The sequence below is a fragment of the Chiloscyllium punctatum genome, chromosome 1, assembly GCF_047496795.1.
Source record: "Chiloscyllium punctatum isolate Juve2018m chromosome 1, sChiPun1.3, whole genome shotgun sequence".
In the NCBI taxonomy this organism is placed as follows: Eukaryota; Metazoa; Chordata; class Chondrichthyes; order Orectolobiformes; family Hemiscylliidae; genus Chiloscyllium; species Chiloscyllium punctatum.
Window position 1 is genome coordinate 66,142,596 of NC_092739.1, and position 26,501 is coordinate 66,169,096.

The 26,501-nt window shown below is 44.6% G+C and overlaps 1 long non-coding RNA gene across 1 annotated transcript; it reads right to left on the minus strand.

The window, feature by feature from the left end:
* Positions 1-602: 602 nt before the first annotated feature.
* On the minus strand, positions 603-22,194 carry LOC140482299 (uncharacterized). Its single transcript, XR_011961701.1, has 3 exons — positions 22,080-22,194; positions 20,521-20,631; positions 603-968 (listed from the first exon to the last, which is right to left on the minus strand). It is a non-coding gene; the product is annotated as an uncharacterized lncRNA (long non-coding RNA).
* Positions 22,195-26,501: the final 4,307 nt, after the last annotated feature.

Sequence of the window (26,501 nt, forward strand, 5' to 3'; positions counted from 1 at the left end):
GATTCTCAGTTGGATCCATTTGTGATTTGTTTTTTAAAATGAGACACTTGATGAGAGTTCACATTGAAAATCTCTGTCATTGGCTGTTGCTTGGCCACATTGTCCCTGTTTGACACTGCAAGTGAATATACCAAGCCTCTCGAGCACCCCAAGCTCGGGAGGCTGCTTGAGAAATTGGGGGAGGCAAATTTGATTTTCCATTAGAGTACAGCAAGATGCCAATCCTCACTCTCCAAGATGTATTGCAGGAAATCTCCTACCCCTCCAGAATTTGTAACAGAGTGATGAGAGGATGGAGGGGAATTTACCACCCAACCTTTGCTCCCTCTCTGACCTTATCCAACTCCCAGGTAGGGTGGGACTGCAGAGGAGAATCTAGCCTTGTACATCCATCTTTTGATCATATTATGGTGGAACAGATGAGAACCACTTATTATCCAACCTCTTAATGTTTGATGTTTTACACTGACACCAACTACAAACATCCTGAGGCCAATCTTTAAAAGCAGTGATGTATTTTGTGTCCAAACTACACATTCAGAGAAATACCACTTGGATAATGATTCAAAAGAATGTCTCTTTCATTTATTATTCTACTGGCCATTTCAGAAACTAGAGCTGTGTAATTTAGAAAGCAGGCTACAAGCAACATATCACATTCACTCTGACTACAAACACTTCAGGCTTGGATTGCAAGTCGTCAGCCAGCACTGAGTCCTGCTGGTACACGCCCAGCAGTTGAGGTTGCCAGGTGTTGCTCAAGGTGTAGAAAGACAGCCATTGCTGACAAGTTAAGCTGAAGGAGCACCTGTCACCTGTGCTGCCCTGCCCTTTTAATCACTCGATGTGCAGACAAGTAAAATTGCACCTCCAGGTGATACATTATTTTGCATCGTCATTGCCCCGAATCTCAATTGTTTCTCTCAATTGTTCGGTCCATGTGTGACTCCCATCATTGGTTGATATGCCTGGAATGCGAAGAAGTAACCATCACACTAGAAACATTTCAAAACACACTCTTTTTTTCACATTTATTGGTCATGCAAGTGTGGACGGAGATAAGCGAAGAGGCAAAGGTGAAAGTCTGGTTAACTTCACTTGTGAAACGTACCAATAAACGTGAAGCAAGTCACATCAAATTCAGCAGTCATCACACATCATGACAGTTTTGTCAGTAACCTTTTGGTTAAAACGTTACTGTAAAATGAATATGCCCTTTAGAAATAGGAAACAAATAGTGGCAAATGTGTCAGATCGGAGCTGGTATGGATAGTCATTTAATTAAAATAAATGGAGGGCCTATGCTTATAGAGCAAGCTTCACAAGTTCAGGACCTCCCAGAGTGTTTTCCAGAGTGAAGCACTTTTGTAATCTTATAAATTGTGGCAGCAATTTGTGTGCAACAAGTTCCCCAAAACAGCAATCTGACCAATGACCAGATCATCTGTTTGTGTGGTGGGAATTTATGGATAAATATGACCAAGGATAACTCCTCTCCTCCTCTTGAAAATGTTAACAAGGAATCTCTTCTACCTGTGAGTGCAGTCATTCCTGACTCCCCTACAAGATTGTGCCTTTGACAGTGCAGCATTCCCTCAGCATTGTTCGAGAATTTTAGCCTTGATGTTTGAGCTCAGTGTCTGGAGTGCAATTTCAACCTACAATTAGACCACAACCAAATGGACCAAAGCAGATGTAACTCAGGTGGGGGTAAAAATCTGTATTCTAACACAGCAGTTATATGTTCTGCAATACCTCCACTGGGAATTCGCTGCCGTCCCTGCGTCTTTAGGGAGGTTCCATTGCTAGCATTTCGATGGCAAGCATCTCTGCCAGATTTGTGTAACTTTAGTAAATTTGGGTTTGGGTAGGCATTAGATATTAGCTGTGGTTTAGCACGTAGTGTTCACACCCCAGAATCCACAGGATGGAGATTCAAATCCCATCAGGGACTTGACAATGAAATCTAGCTGGTAAAAACAATAATTGCAGATGCTGGAAACCAAATTCTGGATTAGTGGCCCTGGCCCTGGAAGAACAATTTCTCCTTTGAATCCTCCCACTTCCTCCAGACCAAAGGGGTAGCCTTGGGCACACGTATGGGCCCCAGCTATGCCTGTCTCTTTGTTGGCTACGTAGAACAGTTGATCTTTCGTAATTACACCGGCACCACTCCCCACCTCTTCCTCTGCTACATTGATGACTGCATTGGCGCCACCTCATGCTCCCGTGAGGAGGTTGAGCAATTCATCAACTTCACCAACACATTCCACCCTGACTTTAAATTTACGTGGACCATCTCTGACACCTCCTTCCCCTTCCTGGACCTCTCCATCTCCATTAGTGACGACCGACTTGACACTGACATTTTTTACAAATCCACCGACTCCCACAGCTACCTGGATTACACCTCTTCCCACCCTACCTCTTGCAAAAATGCCATCCCGTATTCCCAATTTCTCCGCCTCCGCCGTATCTGCTCCCAGGAGGACCAGTTCCACCATAGAACACACCAGATGGCCTCCTTCTTTAGAGACCACAATTTCCCTTCCCACGTGGTTAAAGATGCCCTCCAACGCATCTCGTCTACATCCCGCACCTCCGCCCTCAGACCCCACCCCTCCAACCGTAACAAGGACAGAACGCCCCTGGTGCTCACCTTCCACACTACAAACCTTCGCATAAACCAAATCATCCGCCGACATTTCCGCCACCTCCAAAAAGACCCCACCACCAGGGATATATTTCCCTCCCCACCCCTTTCCGCCTTCCGCAAAGACCGTTCCCTCCGTGACTACCTGGTCAGGTCCACACCCCCCTACGACCCACCCTCCCATTCTGGCACTTTCCCCTGCCACCGCAGGAACTGTAAAACCTGCGCCCACACCTCCTCCCTCATCTCTATCCAAGGCCCTAAAGGAGCCTTCCACATCCATCAAAGCTTTACCTGCACATCCACTAATATCATTTATTGTATTTGTTGCTCCCGATGTGGTCTCCTCTACATTGGGGAGACTGGATTCCTCCTAGCAGAGCGCTTTAGGGAACATCTCCGAGACACCTGCACCAATCAACCAATCCACCCCGTGGCCCAACATTTCAACTCCCCCTCCCACTCTGCCGAGGACATGGATGTCCTGGGCCTCCTTCATCGCCGCTCCCTCACCACCAGACGCCTGGAGGAAGAACACCTCATCTTCCGCCTCGGAACACTTCAACCCCAGGGCATCAATGTAGACTTCAACAGCTTCCTCATTTCCCTTTCCCCCACCTCATCCTAGTTTCAAACTTCCAGCTCAGCACTGTCTCCTTGACTTGTCCGGACTTGTCCTACCTGCCTATCTCCTTTTCCACCTATCCACTCCACCCTCCCCTCCCTGATCTATCACCTTCATCTCCTCCCCCACTCACCCATTGTACTCTATGCTCCTCTCTGCCCACCCCACCCCCTCCTCTGGCTTATCTCTCCACGCTTCAGGCTCACTGCCTTTATTCCTGATGAAGGGCTCTTGCCTGAAACATCGATTTCGCTGCTCGTTGGATGCTGCCTGAACTGCTGTGCTCTTCCAGCACCACTAATCCAGAATAAAATCTAGCTTGCCACTGAGGGAGAACTAGAGGGTATGTCATTGTAATAGTATTGGACCTTGTAAATCCAGAACCCCAGGCCAATGTTCTGAAGTCATGGATTCAAAACCCAACATGGCAGATGTTGGAAATTGATCTAAATTTTTTTTTAAGAAACATGAATGGTGACGTGTAGACATTGTCAATTCTCATTAAATCCCATGGTTTCAAGCTCCGTGCTGATCCATTGAGCTCCTAATCAAGGCTGATATTCCACTGCAATAGTGTGAGAATGGTGCATTGGCAGAAACACCATTGTTAAATTGAAGACCTTTCTGTGTCTGTATAAGAAACAAAATCCTTTAGCAGTTTATAAAAGAATAACAGAATGTTCTCCTGGTATCCTGGGCAGTATTCACCATTTAGCTAACAGCACACAAACAAATTGAGTGGTCATTTATTCCAGTTCAGCTCGTGACACCCTGCTACTGAGACTTAATTCGCATTTTCTCAAAATATGGGGAGGCTATACATGCAAGTTCTTCTTTCTTTAATGAATGATACAGAAGAGTCTACATATTAGTGAGCCAAACTTTACATGGACTTGTTACATATCTCAATAACTGAATTGATCCTTTGGTGTAAAGTACATAAAAGAGATTTAACTAAATCAGGAAGTGCTGGAAATACTCAGTAGATCAGGTAGCATCTGTGGAGAGAGAAACAGACTAAATATTCCAAATCACTGGCTTTCATCAGAAATTTCATTTAAATCACATGAAGATGGTGAAGAAATATTCTTCAAAATCTCAAATCCAAACAATACATTTTAAGTTGTACAATCATTTTGCTTGAGTCCAGTCTGCAGTGTGACCATGTTGAGAAAAGAGCATCATATTTTTAATTACATAGAAGTTTACTGAAGTAATATTCCCATCAATAATTTCTCTTACACTGTACTTCACACCTGATTGCATCGTTATAGTTGAAAAAACAGTCAAGAAAATATTTATCCCCTTTGCAAACATTCTAAATTCTTTATAAATCTTTTTCATAAGAAATTAATTTGCTCAAAAAATTGAAGATTTTGCAAGTTCATTCTCTGTCACAAATATGAAATAAATCTGATTTTGTTTTATCTTTCAGGAAAGCGAATAGCACAATAATGATTGTAATGAAATATTTGTGTTCAGTCTTCAGGAATGTGACCAATCCCACGTGGCACAACCACCGAATGGGCTCTACACAATCAAAATACCTCAGAGTCAGGCAGATGGAATGTTTAATTCAACCAGATTTTTTAAAGTAATGAAACGTATAGGTCAATGAATTAGTTAATCTCATTCTCGATCATGCATTCCTCAATGCAAGGCACAATCAGCCAGAGATTGCCCCTTTTTGGTGATACTTGCACAGACTGCTACACCTGCCTTGCCCTCACAAGTAGCTTGCCCAATTAATTCAGTAAACATTACCCTTACCAGCTGTAGCCTGAAGGTCATAGTCTGGAGAGGGGTGGGGTAACAATGCAGGGTGCAGTTATGAGAATTATGGAATCAGGGGAACTACTCTACTCCTTGGAAATGCTGTACCTGTAATATTTGGATGTAATCTTTTATGTGGCAGCTGCTGTTCAGATGGCAGTGAGAGCTTGAGTAATCCACCCCCAATTCCGCTCTGAATCATAGAATCCCTACAGTTAGGAAAGAGGGCATTTGGCCCATCGAGTCCGCACCAACCCTCTGAAGAGCATCCCACCCAGACTCGGCCCTTCACCCTATCCTTGCAACTCTACATTTACCATGGCTTACACACCTAGCCTGCATATCCATGGACATTATTGGCAATTTTTAAGCATAGCCAATCATCTTTGAACTGTGGAAGGAAACTTGAGCACCGGGCAGAAACCCACACAGACATGGGGGGGAATGTGCAAATTTCTCACAGTCACCTGAGGCTGGAATCGAACCCTGGTCCCTGACACAGTAAAGCAATAGTGCTAACCAACAAGCCACCGTCCGGTAGGGGAGTCCAAAATTAGAGGGCATAGCCTCGGCTTCATAATATCCTTTGTTTGAACGATTGAAGGGCTCCTGCAGATGATCCTAAGACAGACATGAGCACAGCTAGAACATCTGTGAATCCCCCTGCTCACAAGCATACATCCTGCTGAGTACCAACAACTAGACTAGACAGCGAAGGTCCTCCAACATCTTTGGCAGGTGTTTCTAGAAGACCAGCATTATCATTGTTCATCAACTGGTTCTTGCTTTGGAGCTCAATCAACAACAATTGAAGCTCTGGATGGCCATCCTCAATGAAACAGCACACTGAGCTGTGACAGACTGACAGAATGGACAGATTGGCTCCGACCGGTCTTGGAAGAGCCTGAGAAAAATCATTCAAGCTGTCACCCTTAAAATTCAGTGGCCACAGTCAACAGGGTCTTTGCATCCTTTCTTCAGTAGGAATCCATGTGAGGAATTCAGAAACCCATCTCAGTTATTGGCCTTCATGACAAGCCCCCATCATAGCAACAGCATCAGTCCACCAAATATGGCCCACAGCAGCTTCAGACATACACTTGTCTCTTTCAAATACAAGAAGAGATCACTTTTTTTTAAAAAAGCAATCATCCGGTTGGAAATGTATTGAGGCACTTCACAGTCTGGAAATTCTAAGAATTTTATTTTTATTTGCAGGGTTCTTTCGATTTTTGGTTTCACATAAGCTCTCCATTACAGGAGTTGAAGAGATCTTAACTCCATAAAAAGTAGCTGTTGGACAGTCTTCACATGGTTCATTTGAATATAGAAGTCATAGTTATTTCAGTGAAGAACTGTCCCTAGTTGCCTAAAAAAGTCACATTGATATACAAAAGGCTGAAAGACCCAGCATTACCGGGTCTTGGTTCCCTTTTTAGTCTCTTATACATCTTAAATTGTTGCATAGAACATAGAACATTACAGCGTAGTACAGGCCCTTCAGCCCTCAATGTTGCACCAACCTGTGATACTGATCTGAAGCCCACCTAACCTATATTCTTCCATTATCATCCATTTATCATCTGAGGGGTGGCACAGTGGCTCAGTGGTTAGCAATACTGCCTCACAGCGCCAGGCGCCTGGGTTCGATTCCCACCTGGGGCAACTGCCTGTGCAGAGCTTGCACATTCTCCCTGTGTCTGTGTGGGTTTCCTCCGGATGCTCCAGTTTCCTCCAACAGTCCAAAGATGTGCAGGTCGGGTGAGTGGCCCTGCTAAACTGTCCATTATGTTAGGTGCCTCAGTCAGGGTAAATGTATGGGATTGGGTCTGGGTGAGTTGCTCTTCAAAGGGTCCATGCAGACTTGTTGGGCCGAAGGGCCTGTTTCCATACTGTAGGGAAGCTAATGCAAGATTTTATATTTATCCAATGACTATTTAAATGTCCTTAAAGTTGGCAAGTCTACAATTGTTGCAGGCAGAACATTCCATGCCCTTACTACTCTCTGAGTAAAGAAACTACCTCTGACATCTGTCCTATATCTATCACCCCTCAATTTAAAGCTATGTCCCCTCGTGCTAACCATCACCATCCGAGGAAAAAGGCTCTCGCTGTCCACCTTATCAAATCCTCTTGTTTGTCTCTATTAAGTCACGCCTTAACCTTCTTTACATGAACGAAAAAAGCCTCAAGTCCCTCAGCCTTTCCTCATAAGACCTTCTCTCCATACCAAGCAACATTCTGGTAAATCTCCTCTGCACCCTTTTCAATGCTTCCACGTCCTTCCTATAATGTGACAACCAGAACTGTGCACAATATTCCAAGTGAGACTGCACCAGAGCTTTGTACAGCTGCAACATGACCTCATGGCTCTGAAAGTCAATCCCTCTACCAATAAGCGCTAACACACCTTTATGCCTTCTAAACAACCCTATCAACATGGGTTACAACTTCAGGGATCTATGCACATGGTCACCAAGATCTCTCTGTTCATCCACACTACCAAGAATCTTACCATTAGCCCAGTATTCTGCATTCCAGTTACTCCATTCAAAGTGAATCACCTCACACCTTTCTGCATTAAACTCCATTTGTCACCTCTCAGCCCAGCTCTGCAGCTTATCAATGTCCCTCTGTAACCTGCATTATCTTTCCACACCGAGGTTAGTGTCATCCGCAAATTTACTAACCCATCCATCTATGCCCTCATCCAGGTCATGAATAAAAATGACAAACAGCAGTGGCCCCAAAACAGATCCTTGTGGTACACCACTAGTAACTGAACTCCAGGATGAACATTTCCCATCAACCACTACCCTCTGTCTTCTCTGAACTAGTCAATTTCTGATCTAAACCGCTAAATCACTCTCAATCCCATGTCTCCACATTTTCTGCAATAGCCTACCGTGGGGAACCTTATCAAATAGAGTCATAGAGATGTACAGCATGGATACAGACCCTGTGGTCCAGCTCGTCCATGCTGACCAGATATCCCAACCCAATCTAGTCCCACCTGCCAGCAGCCAGCCCATATCCCTCCAAACCCTTCCTATTCACATACGCATCCAAACACCTTTTAAATGTTGTAATTGTACCAGCCTCCACCACGTCCTCTGACAGCTCATTCCATAGATGTACCACCCTCTATGTGAAAACGTTGCCCCTTAGGTCCCCTTTATATCTTTCCCCTCTCGCCCTAAAGCTATGCCCTCTAGTTCTGGATTCCCCCAACCCATGGAAAAGTCTTTGTCTATTTATCCTATCCATGCCCCTCAAAATTTGTAAACCTCTATAAGGTCACCCCTCAGCCTCCGATGCTCCAGGGAAAACAGCCCCAGCCTGTTCAGCCTCTCCCTATAGCTCAAATCCTCCAACCCTGGCAATATCCTTGTAAATCTTTTCTGAACCCTTTCAACTTTCACAGCATCTTTCCGATAGGAAGGAGACCAGAATTTCACACAATATTCCAACAGTGGCCTAACCAATGTCCTGTACAGCCACAACATGACCTCCCAACTCCTGTACTCAATATTCAGACCAATAAAAGAAAGCATACCAAATGCCTTCTTCACTATCCTATCTACCTGCAACTCCACTTTCAAGGAGCTATGAACCTGCACTCCAAGGTCTCCTTGTTCAGCAACACTCTGTCGGACCTTAAAATTAAGTGTATAAGTCCTGCTAAGATTTGCTTTCCCAAAATGCAGCACCTCACATTTACCTGAATTAAACTCCATCTGCCACTTCTAGGCCCATTGGCCCATCTGATCAAAATCCTGCTGTAATCTGAGGTAACCTTCTTCACTGTCCACTACACCTCCAATTTTGGTGTCATCTGCAAACTTACTAACTGTACTTTTATGCTTGCATCCAAATCATTTATGTAAATGACAAAACGCAGAGGGCACAACACAGATCCTTGTGGAACTCCACTGGTCACAGGCCTCCAGTCTGAAAAAGAACCCTCCACCACCACCCTCTGTCTTCTACCTTTCAGCCAGTTCTGTATCAAAATGGTTAGTTCTTCCTTTATTCCGTGAGATCTAACCTTACTAACCAGTCTCCCATGGGGAACAACGTCGAACGCCTTACTGAAGTCCATATCGATCACACCTACCACTCTGCCCTCATCAATCCTCTTTGTTATTTCCTCAAAAAACTCAATCAAGGTTGTGAGACATGATTTCCCACGCACAAAGCCATGTTGACTATCCTTAATCGGCCCTTGTCTTTCCAAATACAGGTACGTCTTGCCTCTCAGGATTCCCTCCAACAACTTGCCCACCACTAACGTCAGGTTCATTGGTCTATAGACAATAGACAAGAGACAATAGGTGCAGGAGTAGGCCATTCTGCCCTTCGAGCCTGCACCACCATTCATTATGATCATGGCTGATCATCCTTAATCAGTATCCTGTTCCTGCCTTATCTCCATAACCCTTGATTCCACTATCCTTGAGAGCTCTATCCAACTCTTTCTTAAATGAATCCAGAGACTGGGCCTCCACTGCCTTCCGGGGCAGAGCATTCCACACACCCACCACTCTCTGGGTGAAGACGTTTCTCCTCATCTCTGTCCTAAATGGCCTATTTTTCAGCTGTGCCCTCTGGTTCGGGACTCACCCATCAGCGGAAACATGTTTCCTGCCTCCAGAGTGTCCAATCCTTTAATAATCTTATACGTCTCAATCAGATCCCCTCTCAGTCTTCTAAACTCAAGCATATACAAGCCCAGTTGCTCCAATCTTTCAACATAAGATAGTCCCGCCATTCTAGGAATTGATCTCGTGAACCTACGCTGCACTCCCTCAATAGCCAGAATATAGTTCCCTGGCTTGTCCTTACCACCCTTCTTAAACAGTGGCACCACATTTGCCAAGCTCCAGTCTTCCAGAACCTCACCTGTGACTATCGATGATACAAATATCTCAGCAAGAGGCCCAGCAATCACTTCTCTAGCTTCCCACAGAGTCCTAGGGTACACCTGATCAGGTCCTGGGGATGTATCCACCTTTATGCATTTCAAGACATCCAGCACTTCCTCCTCTGTAATATGGACATTTTGCAAGGTGTCACCATCTGTTTCTCTACAGTCAATATCTTCCATGTCCTTTTCCACAGTAAATATTGATGCTAAATACTCGTTTAGTATCTCCCCCATTTTCTGCGGCTCCACACAAAGGCCGCCTTGCTGAGCTTTGAGGGGCCTATTCTCTCCCTAGTTACCCTTTGTCCTTAATGTATTTGTAAAAACCCTTTGGATTCTCCTTAACTCTATTTGCCAAAGCTATTTCATGTCCCCTTTTTGCCCTCCTGATTTCCCTCTTAAGTATACTCCTACTTCTTTTGTACTCTTCTCAGGATTCACTCGATCTATCCTGTCTATACCTGACATATGCTTCCTTCTTTTTCATAACCAGACCCTCAATTTCTTTACTCATCCAGCATTTCCTATGCCTACCAGCCTTCCCTTTCACGCTAACTGCTACATACTTTCTCTGGATTCTTGTTATCTCATTTCTGAAGGCTTCCCATTTTCCAGCCGTCCCTTTACCTGCGACATCTGCCCCCAATCAGCTTTTGAAAGTTCTTGCCTAATACCGTCAAAATTGGCCTTTCTCCAATTTAGAACTTCAACTTTTAGATCTGGTCTATCGTTTTCCATCACTGTCTTAAATCTAATAGAATTATGGTAGCTGGCCCCAAAGTGCTCCCCCAGTGACACCTCAGTCATCCACCCTGCCTTATTTCCCAAGAGTAGATCATGTTTGGCACCTTCTGTAGTAGGTACATCCATATACTGAATCAGAAAATTTTCTTGTACACACTTAAGAAATTCCTCTCCATCTAAACCCTTAACACTATGACAGTTCCAGTCTATGTTTGGAAAGTTAAAATCCCCCACCATAACCACCCTATTATTCTTACAGATAGCTGAAATCTCCTTGCAAGTTTGTTTCTCAATGTCCCTCTGACTGTTAGGGGGTCTATAATACAATCCCAATAAGGTGATCATCCCTTTCTTATTTCTCAGTTCCACCCAAATAACTTCCCTGGTTGTATTTCCGGGAATATCCTCCCTCAGCACAGCTGTAATGCTATCCCTTATCAAAAATGCCACTCCCCCTCCTCTCTTGCCTCCCTTTCTATCCTTCCTGTAGCATTTGTATCCTTGAACATTAAGCTGCCAGACCTGCCCATCCCTGAGCCATGTTTCTGTAATTGCTATGATATCCCAGTCCCATGTTCCTAACCATACCCTGAGTTCATCTGCCTTCCCTGTTATGCCGCTTGCATTGAAATAAATGCAGTTTAATTTATTAGTCCTACCTTGTCCCTGCCTGCCCTGACTGTTTCACTGGCTTCTGTTCTCAGCTGTATCAGTCTCAGATTGATCTCTTTCCTCACTATCTCCCTGGGTCCCGGTCCCCCCCCACCTTACTAGTTTAAATCCTCCTGAGCAGTTCTAGCAAATCTCCCTGCCAGTATATTAGTCCCCTTCCAATTTAGGTGCAATCCGTCCTCCTTGTACAGGTCACTTCTACCCCAAAACAGCTTCCAATGATTCAAAAATGTGAATCCTTCTCCCATACACCAGCTCCTCAGCCATGCATTCATCTGCTCTATCCTCCTATTCCTGCCCTCACTAGCTCGTAGCACTGGGAGTAATCCAGATATTACTAGGACCTCCTTTTTAAATTCCTGCCTAACTGTCTGTAATCTTCCTTTAGAATCTCAACCTTTTCCCTTCCTATGTCGTTGGTTCCAATGTGAACAATGACCTCCTGCTGGCCCCTCTCCCCTGTGAGAACATTCAGCACCCTCTCTGAGACATCCTTGATCCTGGCACCAGGGAAGCAACACACCGTTCTGATTTCTGGCCACAGAAACATCTGTCTGTACCTCGGTTTAGAGAATCCCCTAACACAATTGATCTCTTGGAAACCGATGTACCCCTCGTTGCATTAGAGCCAGTCTCAATACCAGAAACTTGGCTGTTCAAGCTACGTTCCCCTGAGAATCCATCACCCCCTACATTTTCCAAAACAGCATACCTGTTTAAAATGGGTATATCCACAAAAGACTCCTGCACTAGGTGCCTACCTCTCTCACCTTTCCTGGAGTTAATCCATCTTTGTGACTGTATCTGAGACTTGCCCCCCTTCCTATAACTGCCATCCATCACATACTGTTGCTGTTGCAAATTCCTCATTGTTTCTAACTGTCTCTCCAACTGATCCATTTGATCTGATATAATCTGCAGTAACCCTTAAACTCTCTTTAAACTCCCACATCTGACAAGAAGCGTATATCACTCTACTATAGGCCATTCTTGCTTCTTCACAATCTCCAGACCCAGAAAATAACATTGTCTTATTCCTCTATAAAACACTGCCCCAGGTTAAATTAATAACCCACTCTACCCACTACTGCAGATTTTCTGTGGGTCCCACTTAAAAAACAATACACTTATCTGCTTCTGTGCTGTGAACTTCACCCAAACAGTTCTCCAAGATCAGTTGTGAATTTCACTATTTGTTAATTTTCCCAGATGCACTCCAATGTCCAGCGATACTTGAATTCAAACAGCAAAGGCAGTAACTGTGCAGGTTCACTGCTGTGTCAGTTTCTTTCTCTCTCTGTCCTGCACTGACCTCACCATGTGCTTCCTTTGTCTGTTCTTCTCCCTTTTAAAACTGCTGTTGTTTTGACTTTGTTTTTCCAAAGTTCAAAAACAATGCAACAGCATATAAAACAGTAATTGCTGCTCCTGGAATTTGAGGAAATCAACTCCAGTACCTAAAATAACTCAAAAAATGAGCACCTATTACAGCCAGAAATTTTTCCCGTCCTCCATCTTTACTGAAATCTATATACACCACATCAACCGCTTTACCCTCATCCATCTGTTTGGTCACCTTCTCAAGATCTCAGTAAGGTTTGTGAGGCATGACCTACCCTTCACAAAACCGTGCTGACTATCCCTAATCAAATTATTCCTTTCTAGATGATTATAAATCCTACTTCTTATATCTTTTTCCAACGCATTACCCACAACCGAAGTAAGGCTCACTGGTCTATAATTACCAGGATTGTCTCTACTCCCTTTTTTAACAAGGGGACAATGTTTACTATCCTCCAGTTTTCTGGCACTATTCCTGTAGACAATGACAATATGAAGATCAAAGCCAAAGACTCTAACTTCTCTGGAAACTAGGGAGGAGATTGCAGTGTAAATCTCATCCAGCCTCAGGAACTTATCTATTTTCACACTTTCCAGAATTGCTAACACCTCCTCCTTATGAACCTCAATCCCCTCTAGTCAAATAGCCTGTATCTCAGTATTCACCTCAACAACAATGTCTTTTTCCTGTGTGAATATTGACAAAAAATATTCATTTAGCACTTCCCCATCTCCTCGGACTCACGCACAACTCCATGCACCACTGTCCTTGACTGGCATTAATCTTACTCTAGTCATTCTTTTATTCTTGACATACCTATAGAAAGTTTTAGGATTTTCCTTGAAACTACCTGCCAAAGACTTCTCATAGAGTCATAGGGATATACACCATGGAAACAGACACTTCGGTTCAACTCGTTCATGCCCACCAGATATCCCAACCCAATCTAATCCCATTTGCCAGCACCCGGCCCATATCCCTCCAAAACCTTCCTTTTCATAAACCCATTCGGATGCCTTTTAAATGTTGCAATTGTACCAGCTTCCACCACTTCCTCCAGCAGCTCATTCCATACATGCACCAACCTCTGCATGAAAACATTGCCTTTCGGTCTCTTTCATATCTTTCCCCTATCACCCAAAACCTATTCCCTCTAGTTCAGGACTTCCCCACCCCAGGGAAAAGACTTTGTCTATTTATCCGATCCATGCCCCTCATGAATTTATAAACCTCTATAAGGTCACCCCTCAGCCTCCAATGCTCTAGGAAAACAGCCCCAGTCTATCCAGCCTCTCCCTGCAGCTCAAATCCTCGAATCCTGGCAACATCCTTGTAAATCATTTCTGAACCCTTTCAAGTTTCACAACATACTTCTGATAAGAAGGAGACCAGAATGACCCCTCCTGACTCTTCATAGCTCTCGCTTCAGGTCCTTCCTGGCTAACATAAAACACTCAAACACCCTAACTGAGGCTTCATGTCTCATTTTTAATAAGCCTCCTTCTTCCTCTTGACAAGAAATTCAACTTCTTTAGTAAACCATGGCTCCCTCACTTGACCACTTCCTCCCTGCCTGACAGGTACATACTTATCAAGGACACGCAGTAGTTGTTCCTTGAACAAGCTTCACATTTCAATTGTGCCCATTCCCTGCAGTTCCCTTTCCAATCCTATGCATCCTAAATCTTGCCTAATTGCATCATAATGACCTTTATCCCCAGCAATAACTCTCGCCCTGCAGTATATACCTGTCACTTTTCATTGCAAAAGTAAACTTAACTGAATTGTTGTCACTATCACTGAAGTGTTCATCTATCTCTAAATCTAACATCTGGCCTGGTTCATGACCCAGTACCAAATCCAATGTGGCCTCGCCCCTTGTTGGCTTGTCTACATACTGTGTCAGGAAACCTTCCTGCACACATTGGACAAAAACTGACCCATCTAAAGTACTTGAACTATAGTATTTCCAGTCAATATTCTGTAAGTTAAAGACCCCCAAAATAACTACCCTGTTACTTTTACTCCCAACCAGAGTCATCTTTGCAATCCTTTCCTCTACATCTCTGGAACTTTTGGGAGGCCTATATAAAGCTCCAACAGGGTGACCTCTCCTTCCCTGTTTCTAACCTCAGCCCATACTACCTCAGTAGACAAGTCCTCATCAAACGTTCTTTCTGCCACCATAATACTGTCCTTGACTAACAATGCCACACCTCCCCTTCTTTTACGATCTCCCTTGTTCTTACTTAAATATCTAAACCCCGGAACCTGCAACAACCATTCCTGTCTCTGCTCTAGCCATGACTCTGAAATGGCCACAACATTGAAGTCCCTGGTACCAAACCATGTTGTAAGCTCATCTACCTTATTCTGGATGCTCCTGGCATTGAGGTAGACACACTTCAAACCACCTTTTTGCCTGCCAGTACACTCCTGCGACCTTGAAACTTTATTCATGGCCTTGTGACTCTCAACCTCCTGTACACTGGAGCTACAATTCAGGTTCCCACCCCCCTAGTGAATTAGTTAAAATCTTCCCAAGAAGCATTAGTAAATATTGGTAACTCTCTGGTTCAGCTGTAGACGATCCTGTTTGTAGAGGTCCCACCTACCCCAGAATGAGCCCCAATTATCCAGATATCTGAATCCCTCCTTTCTGCACCATCCCTCTAGCCACGTGTTCAACTCCTCTCTCTCCCTGTTCAGTGCCTCACTAGCACATAGCACGGGTAATAAACCAGAGATAACAACTTTGCTTGTTCTAGCTCTAAGCTTCCACCCAAATTCATTGAATTTCTGCTTTACATCCCCATCCCTTTTCCACCTATAGTGTTGGTGACCACTACTTAAGACTGCTCCCCCTCCCCCTTAAGGATCCTAAAAATATAATCAGAGACACCACTGATCCTGGCATCTGAGAGCAACACACCAACCGCAAGTCTCGCTCCCACAGAATCTCCAATCTGTCCCCCTAACTATGGAGTCCCCAATGACTATTGCTCTATCCTCTCCCCTCTTCCCTTCTGAGGAACAGGGAGAGACATAGAACATAGAACAATACAGCACAGAACAGGCCCTTTGGCCCACGATGTTGTGCCGAACATTTGTCCTAGCTTAAGCACCTATCTATGTACCTACCCAATTGCCGCTTAAAGGTCACCAATGATTCTGACTCTGCCACTCCCACAGGCAGTGCATTCTATTCCCCCACCACTCTCTGGGTAAAGAACCTACCCCGCCATCCCCCCTATACCATCCACCCTTCACCTTAAATTTATGTCCCCTTGTAACACTCTGTTGTACCGGGGAAAAAGTCCCTGACTGTCTACTCTATCTATTCCCCTGATCATCTTATAAACCTCCATCAAGTCACCCCTCATCCTTCGCCGTTCCAATGAGAAAAGGCCTAGCACTCTCAACCTATCCTCATACGACCTATTCTCCATTCTAGGCAACATCCTGGTAAATCTCCTCTGCACCCTCTCCAAAGCTTCCACATCTTTCCTAAAGTGAGACAACCAGAACTGCACACAGTACTCCAAATGTGGCCTTACCAAGATCCTGTACAGCTGCAACATCATCTCACGACTCTTGAATTCAATCCCTCTGCTAATGAATGCTAATACAACATAGGCCTTCTTACAAGCTCTATCCACCTGAGTGGCAACTTTCAAAGATCTATGAACATAGACCCCAAGATCCCTCTGATCCTCCACCTTACTAAGAACCCTACCGTTAACCCTGTATTCCGCATTCTTATTTGTCCTTCCAAAATGGACAACCTCACACTTGACAGGGTTGATCTCCATCTGCCACTCCTCAGCCCAGCTCTGCATCATATCTAAGTCCCTTTGCAGCCGACAACAGCCCTCCTCACTATCCACAACTCCACCAATCTTCATATTGTCTGCAAATTTACTGACCCACCCTTCGACTCCCTCTTCCAAGTCATTAATAAAAATTATAAACAGCAGAGGACCCAGAACTGACCCCTGCAGAACTCCACTTGTAACTGGGCTCCAGGCTGAATATTTACCATCTACCACCACTCTCTGACTTCGACCGGTTAGCCAGTTCTCTATCCAACTGGCCAAATTTCCCACTATCCCATGTCTCATGACTTTCCGCATAAGCCTACCATTGGAAACCTTATCAAATGCCTTACTAAAATCCATGTACACTACATCCACTGCTCTACCCTCATCCTCATGCTTGGTCACCTCCTCAAAGAATTCAATAAGACTTGTAAGACAAGACCTACCCCTCACAAATCCATGCTGGCTGTCCCTAATCAAGCAGTGTCTTTCCAGATACTCATAAATCCTATCCCTCAGTACCCTTTCCATTACTTTGCCTACCACCGAAGTAAGACTAACTGGCCTGTAATACCTGGGGTTATTCCTATTCCCTTTATTGAACAGGGTCACAACATTTGCCACTCTCCAGTCCCCTGGTACCACCCCCGTTGACAGTGAAGACGAAAAGATCATTGCCAACGGCTCTGCAATTTCCTCTCTTGCTTCCCACATAATCCTAGGATATATCCCGTCAGGCCCGGGGGACTTGTCTATCCTCAAGTTTTTCAAAATGCCCAACACATCTTCCTTCCTAACAAGTATCTCCTCTACCCTACCAGTCCGTTTCATACTCTCCTCTTCAACAATACAGTCCCTCTCATTTGTAATACTGAAGAAAAGTACTCATTCAAGACCTCTCCTATCTCTTCCGACTCAATACACAGTCTCCCACTACTGTCCTTGATCGGACCTACCCTCGTTCTCGTCATTCTCATGTTTCTCACATACGCATAAAAGGCCTTGGGGTTATCCTTGATCCTATCTGCCAAAGATTTTTCATGCCCTCTCTTAGCTCTCCTAATCCCTTTCTTCAGCTCCCTCCTGGCTATCCTGTATCCCTCCAATGCTCTGTCTGAACCTTGTTTCCTCAGCCTTATGTAAGCCTCCTTCATCCTCTTTACTAGATATTCAACCTCCCTCATCAACCAAGGTTCCCTCACACGACCATCTCTTTCCTGCCTGACAGGTACATACATATCAAGGACACGTCGTATCTGTTCCTTGATAAAGTTCCACATTTCCACGACATCCTTCTCTGACAGCCTATCCTCCCAACTTATGCTCCTCAGATGCTGTCTTGCAGCATCGTATTTACCCTTCCCCCAATTGTAAAACCTACCCTGTTGCACGCACCTATCCCTCTCCATAACCAAGGTGAAAGTCACAGAATTGTGGTCACCATCACCAAAATGCTCACCCACTAACAAGCCCATCACTTGTCCTGGTTCGTTACCGAGAACCAAATCCAATATGGCCTCCCCTCTGGTCGGACAGTCTACATACTGAGTTAGAAAAGCTTCCTGGACACACTGCACAAACACCGCCCCGTCCAATCTACTTGATCTAAAGAGCTTCCAATCAATATTTGGGAAGTTGAAATCGCCCATGACTACTACCCTGTGGCTTCTGCACCTTTCCAAAATCTGTTTCCCAATCTGTTTCTCCACATCTCTGCTGCTATTGGGGGGCCTATAGTAAACACCCAACAAGGTGACTGCTCCTTTCCTATTTCTGACTTCAGCCCATACTACCTCCAAAGGCAGATCCCCCTCCAACTGCCTTTCTGCAGCCGTTACACCATTTCTAATTAGCAACACCACCCCCCTCCTTTTTTACCACCCTCCCTAATCTTACTGAAACATCTGTAACCAGGAACCTCCAACAACCATTCCTGTCCCTCTTCTATCCACATTTCCGTGATGGCCACAACATCGTAGTCCCAGATACCGATCCACGCCTTAAGTTCACCCACCTTATTTCTGATACTCCTTGTGTTGTAGTATACACACTTGAACCCATCTCTGTGTCCGCAAGTATTCCCTGTCAATGCTGCCTTCTCCACAGTCTCCCTACATTCTTGGACATCCTGAAAAACAGCTAACTTACTTGCTGGACTACAAGTCTGGATCCCATCCCCCTGCCAAATTAGTTTAAACCCTCCCGAAGAGTGCTAGCAAACCTACCTCCCAGGATATTGGTGCCCTTCTGGTTCAGGTGCAACCCGTCCTGCTTGTAGAGGTCCCACCTTCCCCAGAATGCAGTCCAATTGTCCAAATACCTGAAGCCCTCCCTCCTACACCATCCTTGCCGCCACGTGTTCACCTGCACTCTCTCCCTATTCCTTGCCTCACTGTCACGTGGCACCGGCAACAACCCAGAGATGACGACTCTGTCCGTCCTAGCTTTTAGCTTCCAGCCTAACTCCCTGAGCTCCTGAATGACCTCCCCACCTCTCTTCCTACCTATGTCATTAGTGCCAATGTGCACCACGACTTCTGGCTGCACACCCTTCCCCCTTAAGGATTCTGAAGACACGGTCCGAGACGTCTCGGACCCTGGCACCCGGGAGGCAACAAACCAACCGAGAGTCTCGCCCATGTCCACAGAACCGCCTGTCTGTCCCTCTAACTATAGAGTCTCCTATAACTTGCACTGTCCTCCTCTCCCCCCTTTCCCTTCTGAGCCTCAGAGCCGGACCTCGTGCCAGAGACCCGGTCACTGCAGCTTACCCCTGCTAGGCCGTCCCCCCCAACAGTATCCAAAGCGGTATACTTATTGTTGAGGGGAACGACCACAGGGGATCCCTGCACTGCCTGCTTCCTCCCCTTCCCACCTCTAACTGTTACCCAGCTACCTCTGTTCTCTGGCGTAACTATGTCCCTGTAGCTTCTATCGATCACCGTCTCAGCCTCTCGAATAATCCTCAGTTCATCCAACTCCAGCTCCAGTTCCCTAACGCGGTCTGTGAGGAGCTGGAGCTGGCTGCACTTCCTGCAGGTGAAGTCAGCAGGAGCATTGGTGGTCACCCCTACCTCAAACATCCTGCAGGAGGAACATTCCACTGCCTGCGCTGCCATAACTCTACACTTAGTCTCCAAAACAAGAACACTAAGAAGCTTACCTTTTGTTTTTGGTTAGAGGAGGAGGGAGGGTGGGAGACATTACACGTGTAGTGTCTCGGGTTCCTTCTCCACTCAAGTAACAATCACTTACCTTCCTGACCGGCTTTGCGCTCCGACTTCACTTCCGCCAAGCTCCCGCCGCTCTCTGCTGCAAAAAGACTGTTGGCGTCGAGGTAAGACGCTGTGCCAGAGACCTGTACCTCATGGCTTATACCTTAAGATCCCCCCCACCAACAGTATCTGAAATGTTGTACTTGCTATTGAGGGGAACAACCACAGATGATCCTTGCACTCTCTGCCTGTTCCCTTTCCGTCCTCTGGCTGTAACGCATCTACCTTCTTCCTGTACCTGAGGTGTGACTACCTTCCTGTAACTCCTGTCAATTACCCCCTCCACCTCCTGAATGATCTGGAGTTCATCCAGCTCCAGCTCCAGTTCCCTAACACGGTTTTTGCGGAGCTGGAGTTGGGTGCAACTTCCCGCAGATGAAGTCAGTGGGGTCACTAGTGGTGACCCTTACCTCCAACATTCTACAGGAGAAGCATTCAACTGCCCTAACAGCCATTCCCACTGTTCTGAATTCCCAGAAGGTCTTGTAAAAAAAAACTTATCAAATCGGTGCACAGAATCGTTTTTATTGTTTACAGGAGGAGGATGGGTGGGAGACACAACCTAAGTAGTGTTTCAGGTAAAGCAGCTGCCCAAATATGTAACCTCACTCACTCAGCAGTCCTCAGTCTGCTCCTGCTCAGTGAGCACTCCGCCTGTTCACAAGATAAGCTTTTCATAGGATTAATTTACCTTCCCAACAGCCTCTTGGTCCATGCTCTCACCGCTCCGGCTGCAAACTTGGAGGTCGCAGACTGAGGTAAGCTTTGGGGAGAACTAGTATTCAAATCAGCCCCGGTGATCCTACAAAGAATGTAGAGAACCAAGATAACTCCGAGAAACGGAATTAATCTATCCCTACTGATCTTTAACAATCCAAAGGTGGCCAAAAATTGCACAGACGTTAGTTCAATCGAGTGCATCATCTTATCAGATTTTAGTAGTGCATATTGGTAGAAGATTTCAAAGACTAAATGGGCAAAAAACGAGAAGAGAGAAAATAGGTTGCATCTTCTGAAATGTTTAAATTGAAACTTTCTAGTCATCTTGCAGAAATGGAAACCATGGCTCAGTTAGTAACACAAGACTCACAAGGTGTGACGTTCCCCCACCACATTGACACTTCAATACACTCCTGAAGGAGCACTGCATTATTGGATATGTCATCTTTTGGATAGATATTTAACCAAGGGCCCATTTATGCATTTAGGTGAACGCAAGATAATCCCAGTACGCTTTTGCTAGGAAGAGCAAGGCAGTTATCCCTGGTATTCTGACCAATATTTATCCCTCAATCAATCAGATAAAAAACAGATTAATTGGTCATTATTATATTGTTGCTATGTTCTTCATTGCAGAAAGACTACAATTCAAAAAGCATTTCCTTGGCCGTAATTGCTGAGAGTTGTCCAATCATCAAGAAAAATGAAATATAAATGAGAGCCTTTCTCAGTGCATTTACAAAGATTTCAATGACCTAATTTCACTTGAGGAGGTAGTACTGAGCTGCCTTCTAAAACTCATTGTAGCCTGTGTGGGGATAATGATATTAGAATGGAGTTCCAGGATTTTGATCCAACAGCAGTGAAGATGACATAGTTCCAAACGAGTGGGAATAATGCATGGAAACAAACATCAGGTCATACTGGAGCACTGTTCGGAGGTATATAAAACAGTCTGAACCAATATGCATCATTGGCAGTTTTACTGGAAACCAGGATAGCCCATTCTGCAGAAGCGATGGGCTAGTGGTTTTACTACGGGCCTCAGAGACCCAGGGATTCGGGGCTTGAATCCTGTCGACAATTGATGATAGAATTTGAATTCAATAAATATCTGGAATTAAGAGGCCCCCAGCTTATCCCAAAGCTAACCTTCCAACTTGGCTCAACCCTTTTGAACGGTCCGACCTGTCCATCTTCCTTCCACCTATCCGCTCCACCCTCCTCTCCAACCCGTCACCTTCACCCCCAACTTCAGCTACCTAGTGCATTCTCATCTACCTTTCCCCAGCCCCACCCCCTCCCATTTATCTCTTAGCCCCATTGCGCCACCCGCTCATTCCTGATGAAGAGCTTATGCTCAAAACATTGATTCTCCAGCTCCTCAGATGCTGCCTGACTGGCTGTGCTTTTCCAGCGCCACACTCTTCGATCTGGAATTAAGAGTCTAATGATGACCATGAATCCATCTTCAGGAAAACATTTCTGCTTTACTGACGTTCTTTAGAGAAAGAAACTGCCCAACCTTACCTGGTCTGGCCTACATGTGACTCCAGACCCACAACAATGTGGTTGACTCTTAACTACTCCCAGCAATAAATGCTGGACAAGCCAGCTGACATCCTCACTTGTGAATGAATAAAATTAAATGCACCTTCAAAGGAAACTTGCAAGTGGTGGATTCAACTACCCTTGTCCTTTTACGTCAGGTTTGTCCAAGCTGATTCCGTGGGAATGTGGATAAACTTGAATTCTTCTCCCACTCAGTGGCCAATGAGCAGATTTCAAAAAGGTACATTTTGCCACAACAATAAACTTGAAATTTGGAAGAATACAATTCCAAAGCAATAAATTGAAATTTTAAGAGAGTAACTGATAAAAATTACCATTAAAAACTGCTAAGCAGCAGGATTTAAAGAAAACTCTTCTTTTGCTTTTTTTTTGGTGAAAAGGCAGAAGTAAAGAGATAATAGAAAAGAGTAGGCCGCAAGCCTTGTTCAGCAAGGAAGGGTGTGGAGATCAGGGCTCAGCTAAAGATTTCTGTTTAACTAACACTCTCCCACACCCACATGTAAACTCACACCCAAACTCTCATTCACACACAGACACAAAAGCAGCCACTCACATACACTCACCCAGCCACACTCCCACACTCACCACACCCACTCAGTTGATTCTAGGAATAGTTCTGAAGGTACCGACATGGGTCTCCTCCCAGCCAGTCCAAATTTCCAACTCTTCCGGACTGTGTTGCATTTAAAACAATCGAGCTTTGTGTCTTCTCCTATAGGGTCTTGTAGCCACAATATGTATGTAACTGGTCCAAATGTTAATAATGGGAGGGATCAGTGATGGTAATGCCATTGAATGCCAAGTAGTGATAGTTAGATTCTCTTGTGGTGGAGATGGTCATTACTTTGTACCTGAGTGATGGGAACATATTTGTGAATTATATTGGCACCTCAACCATGCCATATTGACATGCTCTTTTGAGCAGACACGCAGACAGGCTGGGGAAGGGAATCGCGTGTGGCACACCGATATATCTATCTAACACCTACAGAGTGTGCCAGCTGCCTGCACATTGCACATTTATTTAACCAAATGACCACTTTGGAAAAACAGTCAGGACTGCTCCTCAGTCTAGTTGGGAGATTGGTGGGTGTTGAGGGGGGGCGATCCCAGTACTGTCAGTCAGAGGCACAGTTCATGCACAGTTCAGAGACATTGATGCAGTCAGTCATCTGCTCGGCCCGCTTACTGTCAGGAGATGTGCTCGACTACAGTTGGAAAGTGGCCCGTAGGGCCATCACAAACAGTCAGAGGGATCGCATACTGTCAGAGACAGCGGTCAGCAAAGCCTAGAGGCTGCTCATCGAAGTCAGTCAGAGGTCTGGAGAGAATATGTTCCTGGGGAGAGGGGCCCATACGTTGACCATTGAGGAGGGTTGAGGGGGTGTTTGTCAGCGGAAAGGGGACTCATGCCATAGGGGGGTGGGGCAGTCAAGGGGGAGGTGAAAGCAGAGGCATGTGTTGAGGAAGGGACAAGGAGGGTAATGGGAGGAATATAAAGGTATAAAGAAAGTGTGCATAACAGGATTGGAAGGTATGACAGCCTCCGGGAGGGAGTGTTATTGACAGTGACCAATAATATTGCCAGTGACAGGTAAGGTTGGGCTTAGTTTGCAAGAAGGAAAGTTGGAGGCGAAGTCCAATATGTTGGGTCTCCACATAGTTGGGGGGGAGGGGGTATGTGGAAAAGGGCTTTTGGGAGAGCAAGGTCTAATAGGAAATGCAGCCTCCTGGTGCGGTGGGGGGTTTGGGGGGGTCCCAGTACTGGCAGTATCCCCCATGAGCCATATTCTCTGCCATCTCTTACTGTTCACTAGACACTAATTGAGTTATGATCCCAGCTGATGTTACTACTGTACAAGTCAGATCCCAGACTAAAATGTGGCTTGATAGATCATGTTTTGTTTTAGTTTTAACTAAATGATCTTTCACTGAAACATAAGTCACAATGGTGCAAATTTTGTTTTAACAATAGAAGATTATTAAAAAATAGCAAAGATAACATAGAATAAAACAAACTACTCAGAAGGAAAATTCAAAGATTTTTAAACTCACAGTAAAAGTATCATCCCATTAAATCCAAAAACCTCTCTATAAATTGAAAAGAGAAACAATGGCTTTAATATGCATCCCTGGTAAAGTCTCCTAAAGCACACTTTCCATATTATTCAAAAATACCACTTGCACAGTACTAACACTAGAATGTCTATTACCTCAATAGTTTTAGTCACTCGTGACTTCAATTTATAGACTGGAACTGCAGTTAGATTTTTCCTAGAGCTATTGTAGACACACGTGTAAACACTTATTTTTAGATAATCTCTGCGTAGTTTTATGTGTAGTCTAGGACTAACACTAACACTTCACTCTAAAGTAGTCTAGTTTCATGATATCCTTCCCTCCTCAGAAGCACTGGATTATGCAGCCATTTTGATTCAGGGACTTCACGCGACTGCCCAAAACACAAAGTAAAACTAAAAGAGAACTCACTCTCAGCTATGGATATGTCCCTTTAAAAGCCTCTCCTGACTTCCTAAACTGGAATTTGTTTTTCTTCTTAAATCGTAAAATGCAACCAATGTACACAAAAAGAACATTAATTTGAAAGCTATACCTCAAAAATTGTTTGAAAAGAAATCCCCATGGCTACAGTAAAACTTGTAATTTAAGTATTAACTTCAGACACTCAGAAAATCTACATATTACTAACTTAAAAGCCAAAGACGAAGATTTACAAGAAATAATCTTATATATAAATTGCACAACTTAACCACGACTGCAAATGGAAAATGGCTGGGAAAACATCAAGGTGGAGTTGGGGTGGAGTCAGTATCAGTTTGATGGATGAACAGTGGGATCCACTTCTGCTGGATGCTAGGACACTGAAGGGACAAATATATGAAGTATGTGTTTGTATTTCATCCGTTAGCAATGCATTTAGAGTGAACATGTTTAAGGTTCAAATACCAGCTGAATTTGCACTATGCCATTGTTGTTTGCAATTTGACCACTAGTTTTCCAATGACGCAGAGATTAACAGCAATGACTTAAAAAGAGGGGTCTGCTGGCCAAAAACAAATGTCAACTTGTGAAAGAGTGAGATGATGGCCAGAGCTTCGTCATTTACCGAGTAAAAACAACATTACAAGTTTGACAAAGCTGTTCCTTCAACAAGGTTATGCTGTCCTTGGATTTTTTCAGAGAGATTGTAAACAACACAGGTTCCGAAAAGCCTGAATTTGGATGGATTTTAGGGTTAATTTGTTTACAGCTAACAGATACTGCCTCAGTCAGAAGGTTTTCAAGTTTTTAAAAAAAGACCACTTGCATAATAAAAGGGGAGTGGCCAGTTCTGTCATCTCAGTTATTCTCTGGTCTGGTCTGAATGCAGCATGTGTGTGTGTACTGTCTGTGTGAAGAAAGACTGTTGGACCCCTTTCTCTTTCTCTCTCTCTGACTTCGTTCCTGTAAGAACTTATATTCATTTTACCTTTTGTGCCAAAGGGTATTTATGGGGATTGTTGCAAGTATTTGGTACAATATCTTTAAGTTGGGATAGCCTGTTGGGCCTTTGAATAGGATAAGTTATTCGGTATTCTATTTTCTGTTCTTTGTGTTTCATTCAGTAATCTTGTAAATAAATTCTGTTTTGTTTAACACTCTATACCTGCTTAAATCAACTAGCAAAGTCAGGGTCTGGGCTACCTTCTTAAAATGTTTTGAGGGGTATGGCCAGGTCCATAACACAAGGATGAGGAGAACCCAGGTCAGAGAGAGGTCACAGGCTCAGGGTCTTTCTGGGTGTGTTGTGTCTGCAGAAGGCCGAAGGCTTTCCCCCGACTTTCCTGGGGGATGAGTGAGGCATAGCATCGATATTAGTTTTGTATGTCCCAGGACACTGTGTCAGAACTGTGCTGGATCAACACCTGAGGGTGGCGGGAGTAGGGTGTCATTCTCTCCAATTGCTTGAAGTTGACAGCTCCAGTAAACTTCGAAACAATTGACTCTATCCAGGGAGTGATGGCGACGTGAGAGGGATCGCTAAGTCATAGAGTCATAAGCTCATAGAGATGTACAGCATGGAAACAGACCCTTCAGTCCGACTCATCCATGCCGACCAGATATCCCAACCCAATCTAGTACCATTTGCAAGCACTTGGCCCATATCCCTCCAAACCCTTCCTATTCATATACCCATCCAGATGCCTTTTAAATGTTGCAATTGTACCAGCCTCCACCACCTCCTCTGGCAGCTCATTACATATATGAACTACCCTCTGCGTGAAAAAGTTACACCTTAGGTCCCTTTTATATCTTTCCCCTTTCACCCTAAACCTATGAATGTTTCTGGACTCCCCTACCCCAGGCAAAAGACCTTGT